At 36.6% G+C, this 21876-nt stretch overlaps 1 non-coding gene across 1 annotated transcript; it reads right to left on the bottom strand.

The window, feature by feature from the left end:
* Positions 1-12381: 12381 nt before the first annotated feature.
* On the bottom strand, positions 12382-12488 carry LOC146910310 (small nucleolar RNA R71). The gene has a single exon (XR_015020973.1). It is a non-coding gene; the product is annotated as a small nucleolar RNA R71 (small nucleolar RNA).
* Between the last annotated feature and the right edge of the window lie 9388 nt (positions 12489-21876).

The raw sequence follows: 21876 nt of genomic DNA, 5'->3' as shown, positions 1-21876 counted from the left end.
ATATTGTATTTTTCAGAAATATAGTTAGATATGCTTGGATAATATACTCCGAAGTTGAGCTGCAACCAGCTCTACGAAGTTGAGTTTCCAAAATATTGGGGTCGGGGTCTCAAAAGATTTAGGCTATTAATTTTCTCATCCTATCCATTTTTCGCGCACCTTATTTTTTATGAAAATGCCCATGTGATTTTAGGATTTTATAGTCCAAATTGAGTTTTCCTTTTGTTTTTGGTGGAAAAAAAAATGAGTTTTTCACCAAGTCGGATTTTATAATTTGAACACCCTAGAAAATAGGGAGCATTCCTAGCTTTTTCCGGATTATAGAATCGGAACACCCCTAAACACCCTTATTCAGGGGGAAAACAGTTTGGATTATATATTGTATCAGCAAAAAAATTGAGCATGTTTGTAACCTGGATAACCAGTTTAAGAACCATATTAATCTTCCTAACTTTCATCCTTCTGATTTAGGACATTGTTAGTTGTTCTCAATCAAAAATTTAAATTTTTGGGCTACTTGATCATATTGCTCTGAAACTTTCCTAGAAAATCAGAAAAAAAATAAATCAAGGATCAAGACTCCCATTGAAAGGACTTCGGTCCCCTCAAAATCTAAAATTTTATTGTTTAGGCCCATTTTTCATTTTTTTTCTTCATATTCTCAAAAAAAATCCACACAAAAATGCATTAGTTTTATTTGATTTAAAAAAAATTGGTGTATTTTTACATTTTTTTTATTTTATTTGACATGTTTTTATCATTGTTTTTTTTTGTTGTTTTAAAAGTGAAATTCGCAACTGCTGAAATGGAGAGATTGTGATTGATACATATGTATAAGCATATTTCGGATTATATATATAATTCAAACACATCCAAACTGTGTTCGGATTACCTCCAAACTTTGTAAAAAAATAGGGTGCGTGAGAAGGTAACAGGGTGAGAAAAATTATAGACAAAAGATTTATTATATGTGTATGTCCAATGATGTAACACCCCGTTCTCCCAACAACGTAATATTAATTATTATAATCAGAGTAATCACACAACGGAGTGTCACACTACTTTTCAAAAATTCATAAATAGAAAATATCTATTTATTTAAGACCAACATAAAGAATCTTAATAAACCGCAGCGGAGTAATTCTTTAAAAATATAGTTTCAACCAAAATTCAACATCAATGAAAATCTTGGCACATAGGCCCCAACATAAATCAACTTTATTTTCAACAACGATAAACTCTAATAGCAAGTCTTTTCCAAAATATGTGATACATAAAAGAAATGAGAAGACATTCGCAACGATTTCCCCATCCTAGTATGTATCAGAGCCCTAGACACTTGAGCCGACCAAACCTACAAGTCATCCGTACCTGCACATTACCCACGGTCGAGGCAACATATACGCAGAAGGGGTGAGAAACTTATCCAATAATAATAATATATAATTCATCAAATTAATGAAAACAACAAAGCATATCACAACAGGCATCATTAATAATGTATTTAAATAAACACATAAGCAACGACATAATTATTTTCAGCAACAAGATACAACAACAACAACGTTATCCACAACGACACCGATAACTCGACTATTCGACAACGACAACAACTCGACAATGCTACAACGACAACAACAACCCAACAATGCTACGACAACAACAACTAATGCATCATGCAGGTGGTACCAATCTACGCGCGTTGAATGCTAAGCATTCCAGGGCATAAGCCCCCAACAAATTGGATGGTTAAAGCATCCCAGGGCATAAGCCCCCAACAGGTGAATGATAAACATTCCAGGGCATAAGCCCCCAACAATTTGAATGATAAACATTCCAGGGCATAAGCCCCCAACAGAACATGAGTATGCATATGGACTCGACTTGTGTATATCAACATACAACTTCAACAACGACTACAACAACAACATATGTGCCTACAACAATTATGACACACTCCCCAACTTCGACATCAGATGATACAACGACATCAACAACGGAAATCAAACAACATAGCATATATATAAATCAATTACATTCATCTCTAAGTCTAAAACATCCTTCAAAAGCAATTAAGTTTTGATCAATAGGACATAAGCCAAATACCCATAAAACACCTCAACTAAGTCCCTAACACTTAAGTTTGAAGTTGGGAAACCAACCATATGTTTTTGGACTAACTTGGGATTAGTTATGCTAAGTTTTCTTAAAGTTTTCTGAAGATCCACTTGGACTATTTTTATCATAACTCAAAATCTACAAATCTTCTCCACTCCAAACCAAGGCCATTTTAAAGCTAACTTAATTATCTACAACTTTCATGTTTACACCTAAGGCCAGTTCAAAACAGAAACGGGTGAAAAAGACGCAAGAACACGAAACAGGGGAATGCTGTCACTATTACATCGTACTACGATGGAATGCATCGTACTACGATGGGATACACTGAAAAAGTCTTGTTTGCTGCTGGAAAAATCGTAGTACGATTTCCCAGCATCGTACTACGATGGAACATGGACAGTTCTACGGAAACAGACCAGTTTTCACTCCAAAAACCCCAATTTCATCAACCCAAACCCCAAATTTGATCCCATAATCACCCAAATTGTTTTAGAAACATGTTTACAGGTTTATTAGACAACATAGGGGATAAAACAACATATAATCATGCAATTCAACAACAAGTTTCATTATAATTCATCATCTAACATAACTTCTCAAACCCTAAAAAAAACAAGAACAACAAATTCATCAATTTTCAAATTATATACCATGATTATTGAAAGGAATCCCACCCTTACCTTATCTCAGCAAATTCTACAGCAAAAACGATTGGATTCTCTCTTCCTAGCTCTTCTCCTAGCTTTCTCTTGGTTCTTCTCCTTTTTCTCTCCAAAAACCAGTTTTTTCTATTGTTTGTACGTGAAACTGTTTATCTCTGCTTCTCTTTCTTTTTCTCCCAAAAATATAACTTCTTTCTTTTCATTTAACTCCCACTAAACTCTCATAATTACTAATTAACTCCCATTAACCAAAATATTAATATTTTACTCCTATTTTTATTTCTCCTAATATTTCCACAAATAATAAAGCCATATTCATTTAAATAATATACAACACATCAAATACCAAATAAATCATATAAAATTATATAAAACACTCAAACATCCACTAAAAAAAATATAGAATAAAAATGGGGCGTTACAACTCTCCCCAACTTATAGAATTTTGTCCTCGAAATATTACCTCAAGCAAACAACTCAGGATATGACTCCTGCATCTTACTTTCCAACTCCCAAGTAAGATTTTCACCAGTTGCTCCTCCCCAAACAACCCTCACTAGAGGTATCTCCTTGCCTCTCAACGTCTTCACCTTGCGATCATCAATCCTCAAAGGTAAAGTCTCCACCGTAAGGTTGTCTCTAACTTGCACATCATCTCTAGGAATAACATGTGAAGGATCCGCTACATACTTCCGAAGTTGCGACACATGAAACACATCATGCAAGTTCGAAAGATGTGGTGGCAAACCAACTCTATAAGCCATCGTGCCAATTCTCTCAGATATCTGATAAGGACCAATAAACTTTGGAGTCAACTTCTTGGACTTCAATGCACGACCCACACCGGTCATAGGGGTGACTCTCAAGAACACATGGTCACCCTCTTGAAATTCAAGGTCCTTCCTACGCTTGTCATGATAACTCTTCTGTCGACTCTGCGATGCTTTCATATGCTCTCTTATCATCTTGACCTTCTCCGTGGTCTGCTGAACTATTTCAGGTCCCAACACAACACTTTCACCCGACTCAAAGAATGGTAACTATTGTTGTACGTGAACTCTATCAATGGTAGGTGACTGTCCCAAGCTCCACCTTGCTCAAGTACACACACCCTCAACAAATCTTCTAACGATTGAATCGTCCTTTCCGACTGACCATCTGTTTGCGGATGATAAGCTGAACTCAACTTCAGCTGAGATCCCAAAGCTTCTTGCAAGCTCTTCCAAAATCTCGAAGCGAACCTCGGATCTCTATCCGACACAATACTCGACGGGACACCATGCAACTTCACAATATTATGAATATAGATCTCCGCCAACTGAGCTACCGAATAAGTGATATTAATTGGAATAAAGTGTGCCGACTTCGTCAATCTATCGACAACAACCCAAATGGCATCATGCCCTCTTTGAGTGTTTGGTAAACTCGTCACAAAGTCCATGGAGATGCTATCCCATTTCCATTCCGGCACATCTAAAGGTGTCAACAAACCAGCAGGCTTCTGATGTTCAACTTTCGATTTCTGACAAGTCAAACAAGCATATACAAATTGTGCGACATCTCGCTTCAACCCAGACCACCAAAACAGTTTCTTCAAGTCGTGGTACATCTTTGTAGCTCCCGGATGGATACTCAAGTTGCTTCTATGACTTTCTTCTAAAATCAACTTTTTCAATTCATTATTATCAGGAATACAAATCCTACCTCGGAATCTCAACACTCCTTGATCATCAACCTGAAAATCACCATCTGCATTCTGATTACTAGCACCTATCAAGTCTACAAATTTCACATCAACCTCCTGGGCTTCTTTGATACTCTTCAAGAAATCATTATTAATTTTCAACATACCCAACTGCACACTCTGAGGTGCCAATTCACAAACAAGACTTAAGTCTCTAAACTGTTCCAGCAATTCAAATTCTTTCACCATCATAGCCGACATGTGCAACGTTTTACTACTCAAGGCATCTGCAACCACATTAGCTTTACCCGGATGGTAATTTAAGCCAAAATCATAATCTTTCAACAACTCTAGCCACCTTCTCTGCCTCATGTTCAACTCTTTTTGATCAAATAAATATTTCAGACTCTTATGATCACTAAACACTTCAAATCTGGAACCGTACAAATAATGTCTCCAAATTTTCAACACAAAAACCACAGCAGCCAACTCTAAATCATGTGTAGGGTAGTTCTTCTCATGTATTCTCAATTGTCTCGAAGCATAAGCCACTACCTTGCCATCTTGCATAAGCACACCACCTAAGCCCAACTTGGACGCATCACAATATACAACAAAAGGTTTATCTGGCTCTGGCAAAATCAAAATTGGAGCCGTTGTCAATCTCCGCTTCAACTCATTGAAATTATTCTCACACTGAGCATCCCACACAAAAGCTTTACCTTTACAGGTCAACTGAGTCAATGGAAGTGCCAACTTCGAAAATCCTTCGATAAATCTTCTGTAATAACCAGCCAAACCAAGAAAACTTCTAATCTCTGTAACTGACTTAGGAGCCTCCCACTGTGATACCGCTTCAACCATCGATGGGTCCACTGCAATACCACTACCAGAAATAATATGGCCAAGGAAACTTACTTCCCTTAACCAGAACTCGCACTTTGACAACTTTGCATACAATTTCTTTTCTTTCAGCACCTGCAACACAATCTTCAAATGTTCTGCATGCTCTTCTTCAGTCTTAGAATAAATCAAGATATCATCAATAAATACAACAACAAACTTATCCAGAAAAGCATGAAAAATTCTGGTCATATACTCCATGAACACACCAGGCGCGTTAGTAACACCGAAAGGCATCACTTTATATTCATAGTGTCCATACCGTGTCCTAAAGGCCGTTTTCTGCATATCTTCATCCTTCACCTTAATCTGATGGTAACCTGACCTCAAATCAATTTTACTAAACACGCGAGCACCCACTAATTGATCCATCAAGTCGTCAATTCTCGGAAGTGGATACCTATTCTTTATCGTCACTTTATTCAGCTGACGGTAATCTATGCACAATCTCATGCTACCATCCTTCTTCTTAACTAGCAACACAGGTGCTCCCCAAGGTGACACACTTGGTCTTATAAACTTCTTATCAAGCAATTCTTCCAACTGCTTCTTCAATTCTGCCAACTCGGAGGCTGACATACGGTAAGGAGCCATCGACACAGGCTTCGTACCCGGCACAAGATCGATCGAAAATTCAACCTCCCTCTCTGGTGGTACATCTGGAATCTCATCAGGAAAAACTTCAGGAAATTCATTCACCACGGGCAATCTATCAATTATCGACTGACTCTCTACAGACAAATACGCCATCAAGGAAAACATTAAGTTTCCATCATGCTCTAACCGCTTCAGCTGCTTGGTAGATAAAAATTCTGCTCCACTCTCTTCTTCAGCAGAAGAAAAGTACACCGTCTTACTAAAACAATTAATATGCACATGGTTGTATTCCAACCAGTTCATACTAGGGATTGCACAACAAACAACAATCAGGACAACAAGGACAATACAAAATTGTCACACAACACTACTAGGCTCGACACGACTCTACTAATTGGCCGGACGGACCGACTTGCTCTGATACCAATTGTAACACCCCGTTCTCCCAACAACGTAATATTAATTATTATAATCAGAGTAATCACACAACGGAGTGTCACACTACTTTTCAAAAATTCATAAATAGAAAATATCTATTTATTTAAGACCAACATAAAGAATCTTAATAAACCGCAGCGGAGTAATTCTTTAAAAATATAGTTTCAACCAAAATTCAACATCAATGAAAATCTTGGCACATAGGCCCCAACATAAATCAACTTTATTTTCAACAACGATAAACTCTAATAGCAAGTCTTTTCCAAAATATGTGATACATAAAAGAAATGAGAAGACATTCGCAACGATTTCCCCATCCTAGTATGTATCAGAGCCCTAGACACTTGAGCCGACCAAACCTACAAGTCATCCGTACCTGCACATTACCCACGGTCGAGGCAACATATACGCAGAAGGGGTGAGAAACTTATCCAATAATAATAATATATAATTCATCAAATTAATGAAAACAACAAAGCATATCACAACAGGCATCATTAATAATGTATTTAAATAAACACATAAGCAACGACATAATTATTTTCAGCAACAAGATACAACAACAACAACGTTATCCACAACGACACCGATAACTCGACTATTCGACAACGACAACAACTCGACAATGCTACAACGACAACAACAACCCAACAATGCTACGACAACAACAACTAATGCATCATGCAGGTGGTACCAATCTACGCGCGTTGAATGCTAAGCATTCCAGGGCATAAGCCCCCAACAAATTGGATGGTTAAAGCATCCCAGGGCATAAGCCCCCAACAGGTGAATGATAAACATTCCAGGGCATAAGCCCCCAACAATTTGAATGATAAACATTCCAGGGCATAAGCCCCCAACAGAACATGAGTATGCATATGGACTCGACTTGTGTATATCAACATACAACTTCAACAACGACTACAACAACAACATATGTGCCTACAACAATTATGACACACTCCCCAACTTCGACATCAGATGATACAACGACATCAACAACGGAAATCAAACAACATAGCATATATATAAATCAATTACATTCATCTCTAAGTCTAAAACATCCTTCAAAAGCAATTAAGTTTTGATCAATAGGACATAAGCCAAATACCCATAAAACACCTCAACTAAGTCCCTAACACTTAAGTTTGAAGTTGGGAAACCAACCATATGTTTTTGGACTAACTTGGGATTAGTTATGCTAAGTTTTCTTAAAGTTTTCTGAAGATCCACTTGGACTATTTTTATCATAACTCAAAATCTACAAATCTTCTCCACTCCAAACCAAGGCCATTTTAAAGCTAACTTAATTATCTACAACTTTCATGTTTACACCTAAGGCCAGTTCAAAACAGAAACGGGTGAAAAAGACGCAAGAACACGAAACAGGGGAATGCTGTCACTATTACATCGTACTACGATGGAATGCATCGTACTACGATGGGATACACTGAAAAAGTCTTGTTTGCTGCTGGAAAAATCGTAGTACGATTTCCCAGCATCGTACTACGATGGAACATGGACAGTTCTACGGAAACAGACCAGTTTTCACTCCAAAAACCCCAATTTCATCAACCCAAACCCCAAATTTGATCCCATAATCACCCAAATTGTTTTAGAAACATGTTTACAGGTTTATTAGACAACATAGGGGATAAAACAACATATAATCATGCAATTCAACAACAAGTTTCATTATAATTCATCATCTAACATAACTTCTCAAACCCTAAAAAAAACAAGAACAACAAATTCATCAATTTTCAAATTATATACCATGATTATTGAAAGGAATCCCACCCTTACCTTATCTCAGCAAATTCTACAGCAAAAACGATTGGATTCTCTCTTCCTAGCTCTTCTCCTAGCTTTCTCTTGGTTCTTCTCCTTTTTCTCTCCAAAAACCAGTTTTTTCTATTGTTTGTACGTGAAACTGTTTATCTCTGCTTCTCTTTCTTTTTCTCCCAAAAATATAACTTCTTTCTTTTCATTTAACTCCCACTAAACTCTCATAATTACTAATTAACTCCCATTAACCAAAATATTAATATTTTACTCCTATTTTTATTTCTCCTAATATTTCCACAAATAATAAAGCCATATTCATTTAAATAATATACAACACATCAAATACCAAATAAATCATATAAAATTATATAAAACACTCAAACATCCACTAAAAAAAATATAGAATAAAAATGGGGCGTTACAAATGACCCTCAGTCAATCATTTGTTGATAATTGCTCTTTAAACACCTAATAATTGCTCAAGGAACCTCATATTATCCAAAATACCTCCAACGACAATTAATTATAATTCGCATCATTTTCCTACTTATTTTGTAATTGCTAATTAATTCTTTTTCTTTTATAATTTAGAATTTTTTTTGTTAATCACCAATTATCTCTTAATTTTAGTTACTCATTCAATTTGAACATTGTGGTTCAACTTCAACACTGCAAAATTGAACAAGAGCAATCATAAATTTTTATATTATTGATTAAATATCAATTTTTTTTGTGTTAGTTAAAACTGATGACTATTTTTATGTTTATCCATGTTATTTACAATTTAAATAGAAGTGGGATAAAAAAGAAAAAAAAAATTAGCTAAGTAGTCTAGTGGTTGGAGCTCACATATTAAATATTAAATGTGAAGAAGTGGGATGTTCGGGATTCGAACTTCCCCCCAACATGTATTATGCATTAGGGTTAATTATGTTTCTAGTCCCTATAAAATAGCGACCTTGTAAGTTTAGTCCCTACTTAATTTTAATAGCATTTTTAGTCCCTATAAAAAAAATTTACTTATAATTTTAGTCCCTGCTAAAACAAAGTTTGATTAATTATCCTTAAACTCTTAAATTTTTGAACGATTTTTTTGAGACAAGATTAGAACACTATGAAAGGTTCGTTTACTAAAATTTAGAATTTTCTGACATGAAATGAATTAAATATGAATTTTTTAAAACGACAAAAGTTAAAAATAAAAAGTAATAAAATCTGGATGTAGAAATCAAATTTTGCGATAAATTTTTGCAGACGAACTTTTAGTAATGTTCTAAACATGTCTGCAAAAAATTGTTCAAAAATTTAAGAGTTTAAGCATAAATTAAACAAATTTGAATTGAGTAGGGACTAATACTCAGTGCAGAAAAACAAAATTAGGGACTAAAAATGCTATTAAAATTAAGTAGGGACTGAACTTACAAGGTCGCTATTTTATAGGGACTAGAAACATAATTAACCCTATACATTAAGCTCACAGGGACAATTGTGTTTTACTTTGAGGACACACTTTGATTGGGACGACTCTCAATTTGAGGTGGGGTAAAATTTTGAAATTGTAATTAACTAGTGTGTTAACCCGTGCAATGCACGTGCGCTAGACTATTTTTTTTAGTCTCAAAAATATATTATATTTTTTGCAGAGTAAAATAAACAATGGTGTCCTTAAAAAAACGATGTTTCAAATAGTTATTTAGATAAGCACGGGTTAAAATTTCCTCATACTTAAAATATTTGTGGACACCCTTTGATTGGGACGACTCTCAATTTGTGGTGGGGTAAAATTTTGAAATTGTAATTAACTAGTGTGTTAACCCGTGCAATGCACGGGCGCTAAACTATTTTTTTTTAGTCTCAAAAATATATTATATTTTTTGCAGAGTAAAATAAACAATGGTGTCCTTAAAAAAACGATGTTTCAAATAGTTATTTAGATAAGCACGGGTTAAAATTTCGTCATACTTAAAATTTCGTCATACTTAAAATATTTTTTGCTAGACTATCATTGTAACGCTCTCCTTTTTATTTAATTATCTTTATTAAGTTAGAGTCTATTTATGTGATTTATTTATTTATATGAGGTGTTAGTATTTTATTATGTGGCATTATTCTATTATTTATTAGAATATGAGAATTATTAGAGTAAGTAGATTTGGAGGTAGTTTTGAGATTAGATGTCTTTTTATGATTTAGTCGATTTATTTTGATGAGTGATATTTTGTTATGTTATATATTGGTATTTACTAGAATAATATATATTTGTTATTTGTTAGAGATATATTTGTTATTTGTTAGAGATATATTTGTTATTTGGTGTAGAAATATATTTGTTATTTGTTAGAGATATATGATGACATTCTGTCATTACGTAATATTAGGGACTTATTGTGACATTTTGATAGAGTTCTCATGCAATTTATACTGTTCTGGAGTGCAAAAAGCTTAAAATTTGAAGTCTGTTCGAAGGAAATCGCGCCACGCCAATTTCAAGCCGTGCTGCGATTTTTGAAGCAAAAATACACACTTCCTGTAAAGGGGAAATCGCGGCACGCCAATTAACAAGGCGCGGCGCGATTTTGATGGGTCAGGCCCATGACTTCTATAAATACTGCACTCAAGCTGAAGAACAAGGGTTACGATTTTGGGAGAGCAAAGTGCGATTTTGAGACATCGGAGACGGCTAGAAGGGCGATTTCTTCAACCTTTTACCAATTCATGTATGTTTTAATTATTTCATTGATTATGCTATTTGTAAACTCAATTATGAGTAGCTAAATCTCTTAGAGATTAGATCCGAGATGAATCTTTGTAACCCTAATTGACACATGTTGCTGTGAAACTCTATTTTGTTTATGAATTCAATTCTAGTTTATTCAATTCAATTGTTCTTAATGCTTTTTATATCTTGATCACATATAACTTGATTTCGTGAGAATGAATGACCACTGACCATGGCTTTCAACTTAGACCTAATTGAATTGTTCTAATAAACAGGGTTAGTCTAGGAATAGATAATCGTTTGTTAGTGATAATAGGTTAACGTTCGGTAAAACCTTCAAGAATTATTAGACCACCTAAGGAATTAGGGGCTGTAGTTTAAGAAGAGGGTCCTAACTCAAGGGATTGATTAGGGCTAATTTGTTAATCATCGTAAACTAGAAGAGGGTTCATAACAAATAGGTGCAGTAGACCAATTAGGGGAACTTAGAGGATTCGACGGATCTGATCTCATCTTTCTCTCCTATTTTCTTAATCAAATCTTTTCTGTTTCTTGATTTAATTAAAATCAAACCAAATCTACCGCCTAGTGGCAAAACAAAATAAATTTTATACATCCTAATTATATAACGAAATTGAATTATTGAAGTTAAAAACAGTCCTCGTGGGAACGATATTTTTACTACTTCGATAGTATTTGGTGCACTTGCCAGAGATCTATCAAGTTTTTGGCGCCGCTGCCGGGGACTGTTGAGTCATTTCAACAAGGCAATTACGTTATAGTTTAGGGTTTTTGCAATTTAATTTTCTGTTTTTAATTTTTATTTTTCTGTTTTCATATTCACTTGATTACTTTGCGTTGTGCAGTGCTACTAAGGTATTTTGCTGTTTATGCGAGGTAAACAGAGCTCTGACGACCTAGAGTACGATCCGGAGATTGAAAGAACTGCTAGAGCACTTCGGAAAGCTGTCCGATCGCAAAGGTTAGCTCAATCCGTTCCACCGGGTGTTCGAGAACAAGTACCGGAGCAACTCTCAAGTGAATCTGAAACAATCTCTTCTCCTAAATCTGCAACTATGGAAGGAGAAGGAGTTGTACCACCAAGACCTAAGCTTGGAGACTACGGGTTAGCCACTCATCGCGGTCAACTGACCCACACTTTTCAACCAGCTAACCCCGTAGCGTTCGACATCAAGACAACTGTCCTCAATGGTTTGAGGGACAAGCAATTCGATGGGACTGAAGCTATGAGTCCTCATGAACACTTGAGCCGTTTTGCTGAAACCTGTGAGTTTTGTGTGCAACCAGCCACCGTGACTGAAGCACAAAAGAAGCTAAGGCTATTTCCTTTCACCTTGACGGGAAGAGCAAAAGATTGGTTGCTAACAATTCCAAACGGGACTGTCCAAACATGGGAAGAGTTAGAGCTGAAGTTCTTGGAGAAATACTTCCCTATGTCTAAGTATTGGGACAAGAAGATGGAGATCTCTAACTTCAAGCAAGGAGAAGGTGAATCATTGTACGATGCTTGGGAGCGATTCAACTTGCTTCTCAAGAGATGCCCTAATCATGAGTTCACCGAGAAGCAATACCTCCAAATCTTCACTGAGGGGGTAACACCAAACACTCGAATGTTCTTAGATGCTTCCGCGGGAGGTAGTCTCAAAAGTAAAACTGATCATGAAGTTCAAGCTCTAATTGAAAACATGGCTGGCAATGAGTATCGTGATCAAGCTAAAAAGAAAGAAAGAGGAGTGTTTGGGGTGAGTGAACAAACTGCTATCCTTGCTAACCAAGCAGCAATGAACAAACAAATCGAAGCTCTAACTAAGGAGTTTCAAGGCTTCACTTTGGCTCATAAGCAACAACAAGTGGCTGCAATCAAATGTGACTTATGTGGTGAAGAACATCCAAACAGTGAATGTGTTCCGGAAGGATCAAGTGAAGAAGCTAACTTCATGGGAGGATATCAAAGGCAGAACCAATACTACAATTCAGGCATTAATAAGCATCCAAATCTAAGCTACTCAAACAACAATGCTTTGAACTCTCAGATGCTAACTCCTCCTCAACAACAACAAAGGAAGCCATCAGCTCTTGAGGAAACTATGATGAACTTCATGAAGATGACTCAAGGCAACTTTGAAGAGATGAAGAAGAGTCAAGAAGCTGAAAGAAAGAACAATGAAGCTTCTAGGAAGATGCTTGAAACTCAACTGGGGCAATTAGCTAAGCAGTTGGCTGAACAAAACAAAGGCGGATTCTCAGGTAACACTAAAGATAACCCTAAGAATGAGTCTTGTAATGCTATTGAACTGAGGAGCAAAAAGGTTTTGACACCTTTAGTTCCAAAAGCTCCAAAGAAGGTTGATGAAGTAGTTGAGGTGGAGGAGAATGATGTAGTTGAAAAGAATGATGAGGGTGTAGTTAAAAAAGAAAATGATCATGGAGTAGTTGAAAACGAAAGGAAGAAAAAAATAGAGGGAGAAAAAAGTGAGAAATTAATTGATGAAGATTCAATCTTGAGGAAGTCGAAGAGTCAAATTTTGAAAGATGGAGACAAACCACAGGTTATTCCATCATATGTGAAGCTTCCATACCCTCACCTTTCGAAGAAGAAAGAAAAGGATGAAGGCCAATTCAAGAAGTTCATGCAACTTTTCTCACAACTTCAGGTGAATATTCCTTTCGGTGAAGCTCTTGATCAAATGCCGTTGTATGCTAAGTTCATGAAAGACTTGTTAACCAAAAGAAGGAAGCCTAAGGATGATGAGAACATAGCACTTTCTGAAAATTGTAGTGCTATTCTTCAAAAGAAGCTGCCACCTAAGCTGAAGGATCCTGGTGCTTTTACTATCCCTTGTTCAATTGGACCGGTAGACATTGGAAGAGCTTTATGTGATTTGGGAGCAAGTATAAATCTGATGCCACTTTCAATGATGAAGAAGCTTAAATGTGGGGAACCAAAACCAACAAGAATGACCATCACTTTAGCTGATCGGTCAATCTCTTACCCTTTCGGTATACTTGAAGATGTGCTAGTCAAGGTTAATGACTTGGTGTTCCCAGCAGATTTTGTGGTCCTAGATATGGCTGAAGATGAAGACATGCCACTCATTCTAGGGAGACCTTTCCTTGCAACTGGTCGTGCTTTGATTGATGTTGAGCGTGGAGAGCTAATGTTGAGATTCCATAAGGAGCAGGTAGTCTTCAATATCTTTGAGGCAATGAAACACCAAGATGAGAATCCCAAGTGTTACCGGATTGATGTTGTGGAAGAAACTGTCGAAGATAAAACACTTGAATCTCAATCTATTCAATCTACGGAGGTGGAAAGTGTGGAATCTATAGATAGACAAGAAGTGATTGAAGATCTTGGAAAGATAGAGGGTGTTAAGCAACTGGAAGTAAGCAAAGAACAGATGCAACAGCAATCATTAGGAGACATCCGTGACAACAAGTATGGGGGATTGACAGCTGGTAAAAATGAAATAAAGACTACTACCACTGGTCCAGGTGGTAAATTGGCTTATAGAAGGATTCCCTATGGGATGCGTAATGGGCCGGCTGCTTTTCGATGGTGTATGCATTCAACTCTCTCTGACACTTTGGAAAGAATTAGGAGGTACGGTGACGAAGGGTTGGCAAGAAACAAGCCTGTTGATGAAGCTGTAGACCTAAAGAAGTCTGGTGCACAAGGAACTTTCAAGGGTAAGGAACAAAAGCTGAAACGGTACCGTAAAGGAGGACTCCCAAACAATGAAGAGGGAGCCACATCAACTGATCCTTAGGGATAGTCATCAGTCAAGCTAGTGACGATAAAGAAGCGCTGAGTGGGAGGCAACCCACTATTTATTTTTCAGGTATGATTTTATTGCTTTCAAAATTAAAAACACAAAAATATTTTTCTTTTCTTTTAACACAAGGCAGGAAAGTTTAAAAATTTGTTCAAAATATACCTCTTGCCAAGAAAATCATGCAAGGTACTGATGTCTTGCATGATTCTCTCCTCAAAAATTTTTCAGAACTTAAAGGAACTCAGGCATTTTTCAAGAAAACAAAAAAATTTTGGCCTGAGAAAGTAAACTACACTCTCCCTGTTTGCTCAAAATCGCGCCGCTCTGTGCAAATTGGCGTGCCGCGATTTTGAGAACAGGATAACACTTTCCCTGTTTTTAAGAAATCGCGCCGCGCCTTGTAATTGGCCGCAGCGCGATTTTGCTTGGAAGCCTCCCAACCGTTGCAAAAACTAGCCGTTACAAACCGTTTATCTCCCAACCATTGCAAAACTAGCCGTTACTAGCCGTTACAACGCAAAATCGCGCCGCGCCTTGCATTTTGGCGTGCCGCGATTTTGCCCAAACAGCCCTATAAAATCTTAACTGTTCATCATCATTTTCATTCCATTCTTCCTACCTTTCTCTACCAAAACTTCCCTAAACTTCCATTCACGAATTCTCTTCATCTTCATCTCAATTTTCACTTCCTAACCATCATCAAACCACAAATTCATCATCCATTCATCAACCTAAACCTCCACAATTCACCAATTTTCCAAAACTCCACAAATTTTCCATTCACCATCTTCCTTTCACTCACAAATGGCCTCAAACCAAAGAAACACCCGCTCCAAGAAAGCCACCAACCCCAAGCCATCCTCAAGCAAATCCAAACGTCCTCGTGCCGCATCCGAACCACCAGAAAACGCCATCCATTTCATCAATGACCTAGCCCAAGAGTTCCATCAATCTATGAAAAGTTTCGAAGTCATAGGGGAGAGGAAGTTTGATTTCACAAAACTAGTGAAATATCCTTTCTTTGAGTCTGAATTAAGAAGGAGGGGGTGGACGAGATTGAATGAAATGATCGACGAGGCAAACAACAAAACGGTGATCGTCGAATTCTTTGCAAATGCAAGGGTGTCCGATACACCCTTTCAATCTTTTGTTCGAGGAAAGTACATTGACTTCAGCCCGGATGCTCTCAACGCATGGCTGGATGTTCAAGCACCGGAAGAGTGTTGGGTTGAAAAACTGAGGAGGGAGAGATTTGCTATTACGGAGGATACTTTTGATGAGATCATCACCACCATGTGTAGGCCTGGGTCGACTTGGAAAAAGTCCCGGATGCTTACCTATGCGGAGATGCTGCCGGTACCCAAGGCGTGGGTATCATATGTGGTCCAGACTCTTGAGAGTGCATCTTGCACTTCTGAAATTCCTCTCAAGAGGGTGCTTGCTGCCTATGCCATCATCAAGGGGCACCCTATAGATATTGGCCGCCTCTTGGCCAATAGTCTTCATGATCTAGCAACCGGGAACACCACACAGTTGGGACATGGAAGCTTAATTAATTGGTTGTGTGAGCAACAGTTGGTGCCGGCTTATGATAGTGATCTCAACACAAGCAATATGAAGCCGATCACCGACTCAGTCATGGATGGGTTTGTCAAGAAATATGAAGGCTACATCAAGGAGAGAGAGAGGGAGGCAGCAAGGCAACAACAAATGGAGCAAGGAGGGAGTAGTAGCCAAGGGGGTTATGCTCCTCTTCATCCAAAGCTTGAGGAATTCATGCATGTGCAAGCTAATTGGATGAATGAGACTTCGGACCAGCTGTGGGTGAACCGTCCTAGGTTCTCAGCTGCGTTTGCTGCGGAGGCTCAATTGCATATGGGTCCAATTAGTGGGTCTTATGAGAGGTTTGGAGGCTCCCGTGAGCGCATGGAGCAATATTTTACACATCAAGAAGAGTATGGGCTGCGCATGAGGAGGGAAATCACTGATGATTTCAACAACACCGAGCAAGATCAAGGGGATGGCATCTTCGAAGGATTGAGGACACCGGGGGCTGGACACTCGGATGATGATCAAGACATGGGCTGATCTACTGATGGATTAGCATTTTCTGCTTTGTATTTTATTTTCAGTTATTTTTCTTTTGATGTATTTTCTTTATTTTCTTTTTAATGTCGAAGTCCATTGAACTTATTTCCCTATTGTAATTGCTCCTGCACTTGTTTTATTAATGAATTTGTTTTGTTTCATGTGACCTATTCCAGTTTAGTAACAGTTGTTTGATGAAACGGTATTCCAAAAGTTCTAAAGGAGGGGTGACTTGATTCAAAGGCGAAGTGTACGGCGTTGCTAGGTAGTCACATACTCCCAGAAATCTCAGCCATAAGGTTCATTGCCAAATTTTGTTTTTCAATTTACTTATATTCAGATTAGTTTTCCATGCAACTACATTTCTAGAACTTGCATTGTTTCTCTATTATTGATTGGTCTTTGTCAATTACACACTGAGGCAAAAGTGCTTGGTCCTGTGAGCCTTTTTGAAGCCTACCCTGTTTTAATTTGCTGAATTTATCCTTTCTTAACCAATTGTGAGCCGGTAGGATTAGAACTTTTTGTTCGGTGACAAACTACATTACAAGCCTAGAGACTTTTTAGGACTTATCCCTTAATGAATTTCTGAGTTAAGGCATTGTAGAATGTTGCTAAAGATTAAGTTTGGGGTTGCTATTGGAATTTGCAACCAACTAAGTTTGGGGTGGGGGTACTAGAGAATAAGAGAACAAAAATGAAAGAAATATGAGATTGTCATGCAAAATATACACAAAAATGGTGTATCAAAAAAAAAAAAAAAAAGAAATTGAATGATGAAAAAGGGACAAAACATTTAAAATCCGAGTAACTTCAAACTCGATTGTCCCTAAATGTTAAAAATATTCTCTAGTACCTTTGCATTGATTGTATTTCCACAAGGTGAATGATCGAAGGATTGAATGTTGTGCTTTAACTTCCGTAGGAATGCCTAACTCAAATTTTGTGTAGCCTACTTATCCAAATATATCCCACCTTTCACCTAAGCCCCGTTATAACCCTAAAGACCTCAAAAGTGTGTAATGATATTGACTTTGATTGATGTTTAGAAACTTTTCAAGCGTATGGTAATATGTAGACCTGCATGTCGACTGGTAGAACCCTGTTTCAATTTGATGCGAGGAGTTGTGAATTGGTGGATGCGAACAAGTCAAACTAGCTCATCTTTAGCTAGAAGGAGAATGAACTTTTGGGTACTATCGTTTTGTCAGGTAACTGTTATTTTACTGTCGTTTGTCACTGTTGCAAGCAAATTCCTTGAGGACAAGGAATGGTTTAAGTTTGGGGTTGTGATGACATTCTGTCATTACGTAATATTAGGGACTTATTGTGACATTTTGATAGAGTTCTCATGCAATTTATACTGTTCTGGAGTGCAAAAAGCTTAAAATTTGAAGTCTGTTCGAAGGAAATCGCGCCACGCCAATTTCAAGCCGTGCTGCGATTTTTGAAGCAAAAATACACACTTCCTGTAAAGGGGAAATCGCGGCACGCCAATTAACAAGGCGCGGCGCGATTTTGATGGGTCAGGCCCATGACTTCTATAAATACTGCACTCAAGCTGAAGAACAAGGGTTACGATTTTGGGAGAGCAAAGTGCGATTTTGAGACATCGGAGACGGCTAGAAGGGCGATTTCTTCAACCTTTTACCAATTCATGTATGTTTTAATTATTTCATTGATTATGCTATTTGTAAACTCAATTATGAGTAGCTAAATCTCTTAGAGATTAGATCCGAGATGAATCTTTGTAACCCTAATTGACACATGTTGCTGTGAAACTCTATTTTGTTTATGAATTCAATTCTAGTTTATTCAATTCAATTGTTCTTAATGCTTTTTATATCTTGATCACATATAACTTGATTTCGTGAGAATGAATGACCACTGACCATGGCTTTCAACTTAGACCTAATTGAATTGTTCTAATAAACAGGGTTAGTCTAGGAATAGATAATCGTTTGTTAGTGATAATAGGTTAACGTTCGGTAAAACCTTCAAGAATTATTAGACCACCTAAGGAATTAGGGGCTGTAGTTTAAGAAGAGGGTCCTAACTCAAGGGATTGATTAGGGCTAATTTGTTAATCATCGTAAACTAGAAGAGGGTTCATAACAAATAGGTGCAGTAGACCAATTAGGGGAACTTAGAGGATTCGACGGATCTGATCTCATCTTTCTCTCCTATTTTCTTAATCAAATCTTTTCTGTTTCTTGATTTAATTAAAATCAAACCAAATCTACCGCCTAGTGGCAAAACAAAATAAATTTTATACATCCTAATTATATAACGAAATTGAATTATTGAAGTTAAAAACAGTCCTCGTGGGAACGATATTTTTACTACTTCGATAGTATTTGGTGCACTTGCCAGAGATCTATCAATATATTTGTTATTTGGTGTAGAAATATATTTGTTATTTGTTAGAGATATATTTGTTATTTGGTGTAGAAATATATTTGTTATTTGTGAGAAATATATTTAATTTAGAAATAAATAAGATTATGAGGATTATTAGTGTGAGTGAAATTGGGGGTTAGAATAGAAAGAAGAATAAGTTGTTGGGCCTAAATAGATTTGGGAAGAATATTTTAGTATTATAAATAGAGAAGCTTATGTTGGGAAGAGTTTACCCTAAACCGCTTTTTGGAAAAGAGGAGAACATGAGAGAAGAGAAGAGAAAAGTCAAGAGAAGAGGAGAAGACCTTAGGAAAGAAGAACGCTGCTGCTGATTCAGGAATTAATCTAAGGTGAGGGTGAGACTATCTTGCATCCTTAGGAAAGAAGAACGCTGCTGCTGATTCAGGAATTAATCTAAGGTGAGGGTGAGACTATCTTGCATTAATATTAAGTTGTTAAATCATTAGATTGCATCTAACAAGTTGGGGAAAGTTTGTGAGAATTTGAGAATTAGGGTTTTGAGAGAGATTTGATGATTAGATGATGAAAACTTGTTGAATTGATGTAGAAATTGTATACAGTCCTTAGATAACCCATATGATGATTATTGGATGTAGTTTTGAGGTTAGAACCATGGAATTGGATGAGATGTTGGTGAGTTTAAGAATTAAGGTTTAATAATTGTAATAGGTTGTTAATAGACTTGAGAACCCTTTGAATTTGCATACAGTAAGTTGATGAATAATTTGTGTTCTAATGATAGGGTAATCATAGGGTAATGATTAGGGTCAAGTTTGGAGAGTATTGGATCGAATACGAAGTGGAAAAGATTTCCCCAAAGCGAAATCGCAGCTGAACTGCGATTTTGCTGTCAATGTGCAAAACGCGTTTTTATTGTCTCAGTTTGATAAGTTTAAGTTCCGAACTGGGTTTAAGTGTAAACACGAAAGTTGTAGGTATGGATGTTAGCTTTCTAATGTCGTTGGTCTCACATCAATAGGATTTATAGAACTTGAGTTATGATCAAATTACTGCACGTAGGTCACAGTGAATTTTTATGGACTTTCAGCACAACTTTTCCGAATTTAAAATAAAAACTGGTATTGATCGGTACAGAATTGGTCTTAGGAGTAAACATGAAAGTTTTAGATAATTTTGTTAGCTTTCTAGTGGCTTTGGTTTGACGTGAAAATGATGTTTGGTCTGTGAGTTATGATGAAAATACTACAGGGAAGTCTTAGCAAAATTGTACGGTGACAACATCATGTTTTTGCGTTTTGTTCATATGTTTCTGTTTTGAATTGATCTTTGTTGTAAACATGAATGTTGCTGATATTTGTGATATCTTTCCAATAGTTTTGGTTTGACATGAAAATATGTTGTGGATAATTTATTATGTTTTTACAAAGATACATAGTGAATTATTGTTGATGTTTAAATACGATGTTATATGAAGTTGTTTATGATTGATGAATATGATGTTTTAAGATGTTGTTTATTATCATTTGATATTGTTATATTATGATATGACATGAATTATTTATGTGATCCATATGTTGTCAAGATGTTAAGATGTTAAGACGTTAAAATGATAAGAGTTGTTAAGTCGTCAAGTCGTTATGAAGTCATCAAGTTATTAAGATGTTATGTTGTCAAGATATCAAGATGTTAGGATGTCATAGATGTTCATGAAGTTGTCTAAGTTGTAGGAAGTTGAGTCCATTGCATACTCATTAAAGTTGGGGGCTTTAGGCCCGGCAGCCTTGTGCTCATTAAAGTTGGGGGCTTTAGGCCCGGCAGCCTTTGTGCTCAAACTACGTTGGGGGCTTTAAGCCCGGCAGCTTTATGCTCACACGTTGAAGAGCCTAATTACGCTCATTTATGTTGTTGATTGGTACCACATGCATTTGCATATCAAGAGGTTTTTAAGATGATTTAAGATGTTAAGATGTCAAGTTGTCGAGTTGTCAAGTTGTTTAGATGTCAAGATGTCACGTTGATAAGTTATTAATGAAGTGCTATGATGAATGAAGACGAATGATTATGATGTTTATGTTGATGATTGATTATGATGTTATATGATTTATGATAAGATGTTACGTGGATTATGATATGATGATATGTGATGTTTTATGAATATATTTATGACAATACATGATAACGTTGTGTTTGTACTTATGATGTTATAAGTTGATGTTTATAATTATGTGGATATATGGAATTGATTACGAATTTGATTATGAAGTTATTTTCGGTAATGCTATGTTTTGATAATGATACTTATGTGAATTACATGTTGATGCTTATGATTGATATTGATGCTATGTGATGATTGTTGGTGACTATTATTTGATTATATAATGATGTTTAAGATTAGTAATTGATGATATATGAAGATGTTTATGATTAGTGTTATGATAGTCTATGACTAATGTAGGAAGATTAATGATACTAGTTAAGGAAGTTTAAGTTGTTAGATATGATTAATGAGTTATAAGATGTTTAAGTTGTTGAATGTACTTTATATGATTTATATGTTTAATATTTTTGTTTTGAGAAATCTCACCCCTCTGCTTGGAAATGTTGTTCTTCGTATGGGTAACTTGCAGGTAATCAAGATTTTAGAGGCGTTGTGAGTGGACTCCTCACATGTGTGTCTAGGTGCTCTGATACGTAACG

The sequence above is a fragment of the Medicago sativa genome, chromosome 7 (genome assembly GCF_051527215.1).
Source record: "Medicago sativa cultivar Bolivia chromosome 7, Bolivia_mono, whole genome shotgun sequence".
Taxonomy (NCBI): domain Eukaryota; kingdom Viridiplantae; phylum Streptophyta; class Magnoliopsida; order Fabales; family Fabaceae; genus Medicago; species Medicago sativa.
Note: the sequence above shows the minus strand (reverse complement) of the source record. Positions and strands in the feature narration are given on the sequence as shown.